Source organism: Triticum urartu, chromosome 3A (assembly GCF_056163025.1).
Source record: "Triticum urartu cultivar PI428250 chromosome 3A, HENAU_Tu73, whole genome shotgun sequence".
Classification (NCBI taxonomy): Eukaryota; Viridiplantae; Streptophyta; class Magnoliopsida; order Poales; family Poaceae; genus Triticum; species Triticum urartu.
In genome coordinates this window covers 45,441,542-45,455,181 of record NC_141875.1, presented here as the reverse complement: position 1 = coordinate 45,455,181, position 13,640 = coordinate 45,441,542, and the positions used below count along the sequence as shown (strand labels likewise).

The 13,640-nt window shown below is 46.6% G+C and overlaps 1 pseudogene; it reads left to right on the top strand.

Moving 5' to 3' along the window:
* The first annotated feature begins 5,150 nt into the window (after nt 1-5,150).
* LOC147978367 (uncharacterized) lies at nt 5,151-10,093 on the top strand (annotated as a pseudogene).
* Nucleotides 10,094-13,640: the final 3,547 nt, after the last annotated feature.

Below are 13,640 nucleotides of genomic sequence, written 5' to 3'. Positions count from 1 at the left end.
TCATCATATCTATCCCTGATATGTTATAGTTCATCACGAAGCTCTAGCAGCTTGGTGGTAATGACTTCGGAGAAACATCACTATCTCATCTGGAAGATCAACTCCCACTTGATTCAAATGATTGTTGTATTCAGACAGTCTGAGCACAAGCTCAACAATTAAGCTTTTCTCCTTAGTTTGTAGGCTAAGAAAATCGTCGGAGGTCTTATACCTCTTGACGTGGGCACGAGCCTGAAATCCCAATTTCAGCCCTCGAAACATCTCATATGTTTCGCGACGTTTCAAAACCGTCTTCGGTGCCTCATTTCTAAACCGTTTAACTGAACTATCACGTAGTTATCAAAATGTGTATGTCAGATGTTCACAACATCCATAGACAACGTTCGAGGTTCAGCACACTAAGCGGTGCATTAAGGACATAAGCCTTCTATGAAGCAATGAGGACAAACCTCAGTTTACGGACCTAGTCCGCAAAATTACTACTATCAACTTTCAACTAAATTTTCTCTAGGAACATATCTAAACAGTAGAACTGAAGCGCGAGCTACGACATAATTTGCGAAGACCTTTTGACTATGTTTAGGATAATTAAGTTCATCTTATGAACTCCCACTCAGATAGACATCCCTCTAGTCATCTAAGTGATTATATGATCCGAGTCAACTAGGCCGTGTCTGATCATCACGTGAGACGGACTAGTCAACATCGGTGAACATCTTCATGTTGATCGTATCTACCATACGACTCATGCTCGACCTTTCGGTCTTCTGTGTTCCGAGGCCATGTCTGTACACATGCTAGGCTCGTCAAGTCAACCTAAGTGTTTTGCGTGTGTAAATCTATCTTACACCCGTTGTATGTGAACGTTAGAATCTATCACACCCGATCATCACGTGGTGCTTCGAAACAACGAACTGTCGCAACGGTGCACAGTTAGGGGGAACACTTTCTTGAAATTATTATGAGGGATCATCTTATTTACTACCGTCGTTCTAAGTAAACAAGATGCAAAAACATGATAAACATCACATGCAATCAAATAGTAGTGACATGATATGGCCAATATCATATAGCTCCTTTGATCTCCATCTTGGGGCTCCATGATCATCTTGTCACCGGCATGACACCATGATCTCCATCATCATGATCTCCATCATCGTGTCTCCATGAAGTTGTCACGTCATCTATTACTTCTACTACTACAGCTAACGGTTAGCAATAAAGTAAAGTAATTACATGACGTTTATGTTGACACGCAGGTCATAAATAAATTAAGACAACTCCTATGGCTCCTGCCGGTTGTCATACTCATCGACATGCAAGTCGTGATTCCTATTACAAGAACATGATCAATCTCATACATCACATATATCATTCATCACATCCTTTTGGCCATATCACATCACATAGCATACCCTGCAAAAACAAGTTAGACGTCCTCTAATTGTTGTTTGCATGTTTTACGTGGCTGCTATGGGTTTCTAGCAAGAACGTTTCTTACCTACGCAAAAACCACAACGTGATATGCCAATTGCTATTTACCCTTCATAAGGACCCTTTTCATCGAATCCGATCCGACTAAAGTGGGAGAGACAGACACCCGCCAGCCACCTAATGCAACTAGTGCATGTCAGTCGGTGGAACCGGTCTCACGTAAGCATACGTGTAAGGTTGGTCCGGGCCGCTTCATCCCACGATGCCGCCGAATCAAGATAAGACTAGTAACGGAAAGCATATTGAACAAAATCAACGCCCACAACTACTTTGTGTTCTACTCGTGCATAGAAACTACGCATAGACCTAGCTCATGATGCCACTATTGGGTAACGTAGCAGAAATTCAAAATTTTCCTACGTGTCACCAAGATCTATCTATGGAGAAACCAACAACGAGGGGAAGGAGAGTGCATCTACATACCCTTGTAGATCGCTATGCGGAAGCGTTCAAGAGAACGGGGTTGAAGGAGTCGTACTCGTCGTGATCCAAATCACCGGAGATCCTAGTGCCGAACAGACGGCACCTCCGCGTTCAACACACGTACAGCCCGACGACGTCTCCCATGCCTTGATCCAGCAAGGAGAGAGGGAGAGGTTGAGGAAGACTCCATCCAGCAGCAGCACAACGGCGTGGTGGTGATGGAGGAGCGTGGCTATCCCGCAGGGCTTCGCCAAGCATCGCGGGAGAGGAGGAAGGAGAGATGCAGGGCTGCGTCATATAGAGGAGAGGAACTCGCGTGTTATGAGCAGCCCAAACCTCAACTATATATAGGGGAAGGGGAGGGGCTGCGCCCCCTTTAGGGTTTCCACCCCTAGGGGTGGCGGCCAGCATAGATCCCATCTAAGGGGGCAGCCAAGGGGGAGGGGGAGAGGGAGGCGCACCAGGATGGGCCTTAGGGCCCATCTGCCCTAGGGTTTGCCCCCTTCTCCTCTCCCTTGCGCCTTGGGCCCTTGTGGGGGGCGCACCAGCCCACCTGGGGCTGGTCCCCTTCCACACTTGGCCCATGAAGCCCTCCGGGGCTGGTGGCCCCACTTGGTGGACCCCCGGGACCCTCCCGGTGGTCCCGGTACGTTACCGATAAACCCCGAAACTTTTCCGGTGACCAAAACAAGACTTCCCATATATAAATCTTTACCTCCGGACCATTCCGGAACTCCTCGTGACGTCCGGGATCTCATACGGGACTCCGAACAACATTCGGTAACCACATACAAACTTCCTTTATAACCCTAGCGTCATCGAACCTTAAGTGTGTAGACCCTACGGGTTCGGGAACCATGCAGACATGACCGAGACGTTCTCCGGTCAATAACCAACAGCGGGATCTGGATACCCATGTTGGTTCCCACATGTTCCACGATGATCTCATCTGATGAACCACGATGTCGAGGATTCGATCAATCCCGTATACAATTCCCTTTGTCTAGCGGTATTGTACTTGCCCGAGATTCGATCGTCGGTATCCCGCTACCTTGTTCAATCTCGTTACCGGCAAGTCTCTTTACTCGTTTCGTAACACATCATCCCGTGATCAACTCCTTGATCACATTGTGCACATTATGATGATGTCCTACCGAGTGGGCCCAGAGATACCTCTCCGTCACACGGAGTGACAAATCCCAGTCTCGATTCGTGCCAACCCAACAGACACTTTCGGAGATACCTGTAGTGTACCTTTATAGTCACCCAGTTACGTTGTGACATTTGGGACACCCAAAGTATTCCTACGGTATCCGGGAGTTGCACAATCTCATGGTCTAAGGAAATGATACTTGACATTAGAAAAGCTTTAGCATACAAACTACACGATCTTGTGCTATGCTTAGGATTGGGTCTTGTCCATCACATCATTCTCCTAATGATGTGATCCCGTTATCAACGACATCCAATGTCCATGGTCAGGAAACCGTAACCATCTATTGATCAACGAGCTAGTCAACTAGAGGCTTACTAGGGACATGGTGTTGTCTATGTATCCACACATGTATCTGAGTTTCCTATCAATACAATTCTAACATGGATAATAAACGATTATCATGAACAAGGAAATATAATAATAACCAATTTATTATTGCCTCTAGGGCATATTTCCAACAACATGGTATCAGTTTCCGGGTTCTAACCCTAGCTTCTGTCGCCGTTGCCGCCACCGCCACACGACTCCCACGCGCCGCCGGGCGACTCCTCCGCGCTGGCGCCGCCTCCCATCCGCCGCCGCTGTCGGCGCGCCAATCACGCCAGCCGCGACTACCCTCTATCCATCCCGTGCTACAGCAGGGCCCGGTGGCCGGCTCCTATGGCGCCGCGCCGGCTAGCCAGTGGCCGGCTCCCTCTGCGCTGCAGCAGTCCTATGGTCACGCTGCCCCGTTGGCCTACGCCTACCTGCACTAGTAGAAAATAGGGCTATGGTCCAGGCCGGCTCAGCCCATTAGTCCCGGTTCAGTCTAGAACCGGGACCAATGTGGGCATTGGTCCCGGTTCGTGAGCCCAGGGGGCCAGCCGGGCCACGTGGGCCATTGGTCCCGGTTCGTATGGACCTTTTGGTCCTGGTTGGTGGGACGAACCGGGACCAATGGGCCTCGCTCCTGGCCCACCACCATTGGTCCCGGTTGGTGGCTTGAACCGGGACCAAAGGCTGCCCTTTAGTCCCGGTTCATGTCATCAACCGGGACCAATGAGGTGCCTATATATACCCCCTCGCGCAAGAGCAGAGCACAGTGCTCTGTTTTTTCTGGCCGAGGGGGAGAGGGCTTTGTGGTGCTCTAGCTCACCTCCTATGCACATGAGGTGTTCGATGGAATGCCCGAGCCACACTACTTAAGCTTTCTCCTCTCGAAGCTCGACCTCCAAGCTCCATTTTCCTCGAGATTTGTCTAGATTTAGCGGTCCGTCACGCCCCGTCCCTGTCTTCACTGCCGTCGATCACCCGCGCTGATCTCATCACCGACACCACCGTGGTGAGCCTCTTGTTCTTATCTTCTTTCTGAAAGGAAAAATATTCTTACTTGTATGTTTAGATAGATACTTGTATCATTTTCTTACATTTATTATTGCATCTTATATGGTGCGATGGTTTTGGTATCCGCCCCCGTCGGCCCTCGTCCTGTCTATGATTCGGATTTGGTATGTATATTATCTTTATAACTATTGGTTCATTTATTGTTTATGAAAATTATGCCGACCAACGTGACATAGATTTTATTTATCTAGGATGTATGTGAATCGGAAATGCCAACCGACCCTATTGTCGAGAGGTTAAATTTAGTTGAAGAAGAAAACAATTTGTTGAAGGAAAAAATAAAAAAAATTGAGGAGGAGAAGATGATATTGGAGTTGCATGTTGCGGATGTCGTCGATGATCACAAGATCAAGATGGATGCAATGCGCTTGAAGATTAGAAAGATTAGAAAATATGCCATTCATACCGAGGCTTGGTATCATTATGCCGTTGGATCAATTGTTACCTTGGTTGCGATTATGATCGCATTTGTTTTCGCATTGAAATGTTTTACATAGTTTCAATGTATGGTTTAATTAATTAGATGCTCTGGAGAGCTATATGTTGTTAGATGAGAACTATGTATGCACTTTGGTTTTAATGTGATGATGAACTTCTATTAATTTGGAAACTTAATTATATATAATGCACGCAGATGAACCGGCAATGGATGTACGGTGACAGACACACCCGCGAGTACATTAAGGGTGTGCATGAGTTTCTCGATGCGGCTGAGGCAAACAAGCAGAATGGTTTTATGTGTTGTCCATGCACTGAATGTGGGAATACGAGGTCTTACTCTAACCGGAAAATCCTTCACTCCCACCTGCTTTACAAGGGTTTCATGCCACACTATAATGTTTGGACGAGGCACGGAGAAATAGGGGTTATGATGGAAGACGGCAAAGAAGAAGAGTACGATGACAACTATGTGCCCCCTGAATACGGTGATGCTGCAACGGGGGGAGCTGGTGAAGATCAAGAGGAACCAGACGATGTGCCCAATGATGCTGCCACGGGTGAAGCTGCTGAAGATCAAGAGGAACCAGACGATGTGCCCGATGATGATGATCTCCGCCGGGTCATTGTCGATGCAAGGACGCAATGCATTAGTCAAAAGGAGAAGCTGAAGTTCGTTCGCATGTTAGAGGATCACAAAAAAGGGTTATACCCCAATTGCGAAGATGGCAACACAAAGCTCGGCACCGTACTGGAATTGCTGCAGTGGAAGGCAGAAAATGCTGTGGCTGACAAAGGATTTGAGAAGCCACCGAAAATATTGAAGAAGAAGCTTCCAAAGGATAACGAATTGCCCAACAGTACATACGCAGCAAAGAAGGTCGTATGCCCTCTAGGATTGGAGATGGAGAAGATACATGCATGCCCTAATGACTGCATCCTCTACCGCAGTGCATACAAGGATCTGAACGCATGCCCGGTATGCGGTGCGTTGCGGTATAAGATCAGACGAGATGACCCTAGTGATGTTGACGGCGAGCCCCTCAGGAAGAGGGTTCCTGCGAAGGTGATGTGGTATGCTCCTATAATACCACGGCTGAAACGTCTGTTCAGAAACGAAGAGCATGCCAAGTTGATGCGATGGCACAGTGAGAACCGAAAGAAAGATGGGAAGTTGAGAGCACCCGCTGACGGGTAGCAGTGGAGAAAAATCGAGAGAAAGTACTGGGATGAGTTTGCAAAGGACCCAAGGAATGTATGGTTTGCTTTAAGCGCGGATGGCATTAATCCTTTCGGGGAGCAGAGCAGCAATCACAGCACCTGGCCCGTGACTCTATGTATGTATAACCTTCCTCCTTGGATGTGCATGAAGCGAAAGTTCATTATGATGCCAGTTCTCATCCAAGGCCCTAAGCAACCCGGCAACGAAATTGATGTGTACCTAAGGCCATTAGTTGAAGAACTTTTACAGCTGTGGAATGGAAACGGTGTACGTACGTGGGATGAGCACAGACAGGAGGAATTTAACCTTAAGGCATTGCTGTTCGTGACCATCAACGATTGGCCCGCTCTCAGTAACCTTTCAGGACAGACAAACAAAGGATACCACGCATGCACGCACTGTTTAGATGACACTGAAAGTATATACCTGGACAAATGCAGGAAGAATGTGTACCTGGGCCATCGTCGATTTCTTCCGACCAACCATCAATGTCGAAAGAAAGGCAAGCATTTCAAAGGCGAGGCAGATCACCGGAAGAAGCCCGCCATGCGCACCGGTGATCACGTGCTTGCTATGGTCAATGATTTACACTACGTAATCTTTGGAAAGGGTCCCAGTGGACTAGTTGTTTCGAATGACGCCGAGGGACACGCACCCGTGTGGAAGAAGAAATCTATATTTTGGGACCTACCCTACTGGAAAGACCTAGAGGTCCGCTCCTCAATCGACGTGATGCACGTGACGAAGAACCTTTGCGTGAACCTGCTAGGCTTCTTGGGCGTGTATGGGAAGACAAAAGATACACATGAGGCACGAGAGGACCTGCAACGTTTGCACGAAAAAGACGGCATGCCTCCGAAGCAGTATAAAGGTCCTGCCAGCTACGCTCTTACGAAAGAAGAGAAAGAAATCTTCTTTGAATGCCTGCTCAGTATGAAGGTCACGACTGGCTTCTCGTCGAATATAAAGGGAATAATAAATATGCCAGAGAAAAAGTTTCAGAACCTAAAGTCTCATGACTGCCACGTGATTATGACGCAACTGCTTCCGGTTGCATTGAGGGGGCTTCTACCGGAAAACGTCCGATTAGCCATTGTGAAGCTATGTGCATTCCTCAATGCAATCTCTCAGAAGGTGATCGATCCAGAAATCGTACCAAGGCTAAGGAGTGATGTGGCGCAATGTCTTGTCAGTTTCGAGCTGGTGTTCCCACCATCCTTCTTCAATATCATGACGCACGTCCTAGTTCATCTAGTCGATGAGATTGTCATCCTGGGGCCCGTATTTCTACACAATATGTTCCCCTTTGAGAGGTTCATGGGAGTCCTAAAGAAATATGTCCGTAACCGCACTAGGCCAGAAGGAAGCATCTCCATGGGCCATCAAACAGAGGATGTTATCGGGTTTTGTGTTGACTTCATTCCTGGCCTTAACAAGATAGGTCTCCCTAAATCGCGGTATGAGGGGAGACTGACTGGAAAAGGCACTCTTGGAAGAGACTCAATAATATGCAGGGACGGATATTCTTGGTCTCAAGCACACTACACAGTTCTACAGAACTCTACCTTGGTGACCCCGTATGTCGATGAACACAAGAACAGTCTGCGCTCCAAACACCCGGAGCAGTGCGACGACTGGATTACATGTGAACACATCAGGACTTTCAGCAGTTGGTTGGAAACACGTCTCAGAGGTGACAACACTGTTTGTGATGAGTTGTACTTGTTGTCTAGGGGACCATCTTTGACTGTATTGACTTACAAAGGATACGAGATAAATGGGAATACATTTTACATGATCGCCCAACATCAAAAGAGCACCAACCAAAACAGCGGTGTCCGCTTTGATGCAGCAACCGAGAGCGGAAAGGACACATATTATGGTTACATAGTGGACATATGGGAACTTGACTACGGACCTGATTTTAAGGTCCCTTTGTTTAAGTGCAAATGGGTCAATCTGTTAGGCGGCGTGGTACAGGTAGACCCACAGTACGGAATGACAACAGTGGATCTAAAAAATCTTGGGTACACTGACGAACCGTTCGTCCTAGCCAATGATGTGGCACCGGTTATCTATGTGAAGGACATGTCTACCAAACCGAGAAAAAGAAAAGATAAGGAAGCAAATACATCATACGATGAGCCAAAGCGCCACATAGTTCTTTCAGGAAAAAGGGACATCCTGGGAGTGGACGGCAAGACAGACATGTCTGAAGATTATGAAAAGTTTCATGAAATTCCTCCCTTCAATGTCAAGGCTGACCCAAGCATCCTGATAAACAATGAAGATTATCCATGGTTACGGCGCAATAAGCAAATGACACAAGCGAAGAAAAAGTGAAGACTTTCTCCCGCAACTATTATGATGATACCATGCCAAATTTGTAACAGACGAACATGCTACCATTATCCGTTTTATACATGCACATGCTATGTGGGTGAAATTATGATACCATGCCAACTTTCAACCTTTTCAGAGTTCATTTTGAAATGCTTTCCAATTTCAGAGTCATTTAGCTCAAATAATGAATTAATAGCAAACAGAATGAACTACAAAACTTTTATGAAAATAAAAACAATCAATTAAAATATTATATTATGATCAACTAAAATAAAACTATAATATTCTTCAATAGCAAAAAGAATATAATTTTTGTGACCTAAAATCAAACTATAAGTATTTAATTGTAAGTATAAATAAAAAATAAATAGAAGAGAAGAAAAAAAATTCTATTTTTATAGTAAAGTTATTCATAAACTAGTGATTCACACAAATTTTATAAAATTCAAATTTAAACTATTCAAAATTTTAAAACTAATGGCACTAACAGAAAGTTTATAATTTTTGTGACCTAAAATCAAAAAGAAATCACTAAAAAACTATAAGTATTTAGTTGTAAGTATAAATACAAAATAAATAGAAAAAAAATTCTATTTTTATAGTAAAGTTATTCATAAACTAGTGATTCACACAAATTTTTAAAAATTCAAATTTAAACTATTCAAAATTTAAAACTAATGGCACTAACAGAAAATTTATAATTTTTGTGACCTAAAAGCAAAAAGAAATCACTAGAAAACTGTAAGTATTTAGTTTTAAGTAGAAATAAAAAAAATAAAAAACCAAAAAAATATAGAAATAAAAAAGAAAAAACCAAAAAAATGCCACCTACTGGGCCTCCATGGTCTGAATACGACTAGAAACCCTACATGGGCCAGGATTCAGGCCCGCAGAGGCCCAATAGGACCACAGGCAGTAACAAGTTTAGGCCCGAAAGCCTGCATTAGAGAGGAGCTCGAATGGGGAGGCACAGCAGCGCTTATAAACAAGTGCCGGCGCCCTTCAGCTAGCGATGTGGGACTAAAGGGGGGCAATGGTCACGGTTGGTGCCACGAACCGTGACCAATGCCCCCTTTAGTCCCGGTTGGTGCCACCAACCGGGACCAATGGCCTTCGCTTCCCGCCCTTTCGGCTGCCGAAAATTGGCCTTTGGTCCCGGTTCGTCGCACCAACCGGGACTAAAGGGGGGCATTAGTCCCGGTTTGTGCCACGAACCGGGACCAATGCTCTTGCTATATATACAACACTTGTCAAAAATTTCATTCAGTTCCTCATTCTCCCCGCCGCCGACGCCGTCCTCTGCCCCGACGCCCTGCTCCTCGTCCTCGTCGCCCGCGCACGTCGTCGCAGCCCCCGTCGTCGCCAGCGCCCCGCGCCGCCCCGACGTCGTCGCCGCCCCCGCCGTCGCCCGAGCCCCGCGCTGCCCCGAGCCCGCCGTCCTCGTCGCCCCTGCCCCGTCGCCGCCAGGCGCTGCCCTGACGCCGCCCTCCGCCCGCCCCCGCCAACGATGTGGTCGTCGCCGACGCCATCATCGCCGCCGCCGCTGTCGCCCTCGCCGGCCGCCCCCGTTGTGAGCCGCCGTCGTCGAGGCTCTGTTTATATATGCAAAAGTTTATATATGCAAAAATTTATACGTATATGCAAGTATATATGTATTTTATATATGCAAAAATTTATATATCTAGCTAGGAAGAAGGAAGAAAGGAAGAAGAAGAAAAACTTATATATGAGAAATGTATGTATTTATATATGAGAAATGTATGCATGTATAGATGTATGTATGTGGATACATGAGGGGGGTCGATATACCCCCTCTTCGATAGCATTTTTGTGCATTTTAGGTTAGTGTATATATATGTTGATGTATATATGCAAAAGATAGATTTTTAGAAAAAATACTATTTTTTCTGTTGATGATATGATGATGCTTTTTTTTTCATATATGCATTTTTTCATATATGTATTAATTTTTTAAGTTGTTAGTAGATATCGATTTTAGGTTAGTGCATTTTATCACTGATTTTAGGTTAGTTGAGCCTCTTTAGTGCATTTTACGTTTGTTGCATTTTAGGTTAGTGCATTTTATGTTAGTGGAGAGGAAAAAGTAAAATAAGGAAAAGGAAAATAAGTAGAGAAAGAAGGAGAAGAAGAAGGAGAAGACGAGGAGTTCTTCTTCTCCTCTATTCCTTTCTTCTTCTCCTCTTTTTTTTTCTTCTTTTTTTTCTTCGATCTTCTCCCCCTCCCGATAGGAAAGTTTTATATAGAAAGTTACAATTTTAGAAAAGTTTTATATATGCAAAAATTACAATTTTAGAAAAAGAAGGATAGGAAAGAAGAAATCCATGCCTTCATCATTAGCCGGAAGTAACCAGGGCATGTTGGTATGAAGTTCTGCAAAGTTGTTCTGGAATGGAGTCCCGGATAGAATAATCCGCCTTTTGGTACGAATTCAGCAAAGGCCTTCCAAATAGCGATATTCGGAAGGCTCTTTCTGAACTTTGTACCAAAAAGCGAATTATCCTATCTGGGACTCCGTTCCAGAACAACTTTGAAGAGCTTCGTACCATCATGCACATGTTACTTTCGCCTAATGATGAAGACATGGTTTTGTTGAATCATTTGACACTAGGCAACCTCCCGACCCCTCGGCGATCCTCTCGAACATGAGAGGAAGAAGAGGGTCGTCTAGGGGTCGAGGGTTCCAGGGTCATCGAGGGTTCGAGGGTTCTTCTCCTCTATTCTTTCTTCTCCTCTTTTTTTTTCTTCTTCTTCCTCTTTTTTTTATCGGGAACGAGGGTCGTCGAGGGACATAGATGTAGTGTCGTCGTTGTCGATATATACCCCCTCCCGATAGCTTACTATGATTAGGTAGCTAGTTCTACGTTTGGCACTAATATATCCATCTGTCATGTTTGAATAATAATTGCCATGTTGTAAATATTTGTAGAAACTATGGACCCTGCCCTAGACGAAGCAACAAAAGAAGCGTTGTTGAGGGACATAATCGCAGAAGGAAGTGATGCCATCTCGTTGTTTCTCACGAAACTGATGGTCTGGAAGGAGAGGGTGAACAAGCTGGCTACGGTGACCTAATGCCTGTGCAAGAAGAAGAACATGAGGACGGCTCCGGTGACCCAATGCCGGTGCAAGAAGGAGACCGTGATGACGGCTCCGGTGACCGAACCGAGTCTGGCCAGGTATATATATATTAGTTAAGCCTATGCTGACTAGCTGATTGATGCATTCATTGTTTTGGCATGTACACATATTAATTAAGTCTTTGTTCTTTTTTCTAGCCCTCCGGATCGAGCACAACTTCGGTAAAGAGACGAGGCCCGAAGAAAAAGTTGAGCTCGGATGAAAAGTTTGAGATCATAGCAATCGCGCCCGACGGCCAACCTATTGAACCCCTCCGGACAAAGAGCGCATTTGTTGCTCAGTGCGGGGTTCTGGTTAGGGACAAGATCCCGATAAGCATCCAACAATGGTTTAAGCCGGCTACAGAAGACCCTGAGGTGTCTTATGTCAATGATATGCAGAAAAATGATCTTTGGACTGAGCTGAAGTCAAATTTCACCCTACCGCCTGAGGATAATTCAGAGAACCCAGTTAAAGAGAAATTAATCAAGTCTTTTGCTCTGAAGAGGATGGCAGAACTATTCAGGAGGTGGAAGAAAGAGCTGAATAAGTTTATCGAAAATAATGAGACACCAGAATTCAAGGGCAGATATGAGAAGATCAGAGATCACTGGCCCGCATTTGTGGCCCACAAGACATCGGAAAAGAGTCAGAAGATGTCGGCGACAAACAAGCAAAATGCAGCGAAGAAGAAGCTTCACCATCGCACGGGGTCAGGTGGCTACCTTGTAGCCCGGCCTAAGTGGTCCAAGATTGAGAATGATCTGGTTCATAAAGGGATCGAACCAGAGACAATTAACTGGCCAGACCGTTGCCGGACTTGGTTCTTCGGGGCTGGCGGAACCTTGGACCCTGTAACAGGGAAGTGCATTTGGACGAACGATCAAATGGACATACCAGTCAGTAAGCTTAAGCAGTATATCTAAGCAGCGCAGGAAGGGACGTTCTTTCCAAACAGAGAGAACGACGAGCTCACAATGGCCCTCGGGAATCCTGAGCACCCTGGACGGACACGAGGCACGCCAGGCTCCATTCCGTGGAAGGTTGGGTTTCCGGACGCAGGTGGTTACAAATCCCATGAGAGGAGGAAAAAAGTGCAGCAAACCCAAATGGAGGCGCTGCAAGCAAGGGTAGACGCGATAGAGGAACGAGAAGCAAATCGCAGCAAACGTACTGCCGAAGCCTCCTCTCGAAGCTACCCCGCCATCTCAGCGCAGAAGCAGCGTGGCTTTCACCGAGCTGCTTCAGCTGGAGCATGCCTTGACGGCTCCTACCAGCTATCCCGTGGATGCTATAACGGAGTCTCAAAATTGCCACCTTATGACGCAATGGATGAATTTGAAGGTCAAGGCGGCTGTTGGCTCTGTTTATCCTACTGAACCCGGCGCAACTTTTCATTGCCGGCCGATTCCAGAAGGATATGCTAGGGTGATGGTGGATGAGATAACGGAGGGATTTGAGGACCTCCAGCTTGACCACCCTACCGGTGAAGGGGAGACTCGGCTGGGGTCTGCTCTGAAGACTCCATGCCTATGGCGGAAGGAGCTCATCAACCTTCCGAACTAGACGCCTCCGCCTCCTCCTCCTCCTCCGGCAAGTCAGGGCACTCCGCCTCCACCGCCTCCTCCTCCGGCGAGTGACGATCAGGGCCCTCGGCCGGCTCCTTCTCCGGCGCGTGGCGGCACTCCGCCTCCTTCTCCGCCTGCGCCGACGCGCCCGAGCAGCCAGCCTCCTCCTTCTCCGCCTCATCAGCAAGGGCGGAAGAGACCTGCCGCCGCTCCAGCTGCTCCGGCGCGTCGTAGTCCTTCTCCTCCGCCTCTTAAGCAAGTAAAGAAGACAACCACTATGTCTGCTCGGTCGGCGTCTAGCAGTACAACCAGAGGCGGGAGAACATACAGATTCGGTCCTTCTCTGAAGACTCCAGAGAAGTTACCATATGAGAGGACCTTGGAGGAGAACGCCGAGATCGCGCGAGAAGAAGTG